Source organism: Myotis davidii, unplaced genomic scaffold (genome assembly GCF_000327345.1).
Source record: "Myotis davidii unplaced genomic scaffold, ASM32734v1 scaffold112, whole genome shotgun sequence".
Classification (NCBI taxonomy): domain Eukaryota; kingdom Metazoa; phylum Chordata; class Mammalia; order Chiroptera; family Vespertilionidae; genus Myotis; species Myotis davidii.
Genome location: NW_006284838.1, coordinates 2,406,508 through 2,407,323, shown reverse-complemented (window position 1 = coordinate 2,407,323; position 816 = coordinate 2,406,508).

The following is an 816-nucleotide window of genomic DNA, read 5'->3' as shown; positions in this document are numbered from 1 at the left end:
TGGGACCCTTCGGTCTGCAGGCCAATGCTCTATGCACTAAGCCAAACCAGCCATGGCTCCAGCGTCCTCTTAATGACTTTGCTACACTGACAAAATCAGGATATTTCAGATGTCCACAACTGCCTATAGGAAAATAAGCCTGGGTGTTGTAGTGGGGACTGGGGTTGGAGTAGCCTTACATTCAATGGTCAGATAAAGGCTTTGAAGGGGAGGACAGTGGTGAGAATAAGAGCCAGGACCTGCAGCAGGGGGATCATGTTATCATCCACCCGATCTCTGTTGAGCCCAGGGGTCCTAGTGCTCAGCTCAAGACCATTTGTGGAAATTTTGTCCAGCCAGGACCTGCAGCAGGGGGATCATGTTATCATCCACCCGATCTCTGTTGAGCCCAGGGGTCCTAGTGCTCAGCTCAAGACCATTTGTGGAAATTTTGTCCATGACCAAGAATGTACATACCTCACCCAGAGCCCCTGACACCACCAACCAATGCTCCTCACTGAGGGATGTGCAGAGTAAGGCACCTGGATATAGGCTGAGTGTGGGAGGTGTAGAGGTAGGGGTGAGGCTGCTAACAGCAGGATGCTGGGAATTTCAAGCACTGGATATCCTGGTTCCTATACAGAAACTCACACACTCACACATGCACAAAGATCCCAAATTCATGTGCACAATTCCCCACTCAGGGTTCACCTGCGCAGTGCCTCACCTTCTCTGACACTCGGCAGAGATGTTCCATACCCAGGCCCATTTCCTGAAGCCAGGAGGCAGTCAGACCCTGGAAATGCAGAGGGAAGGATTTGGATCAGCAGTTGTGTT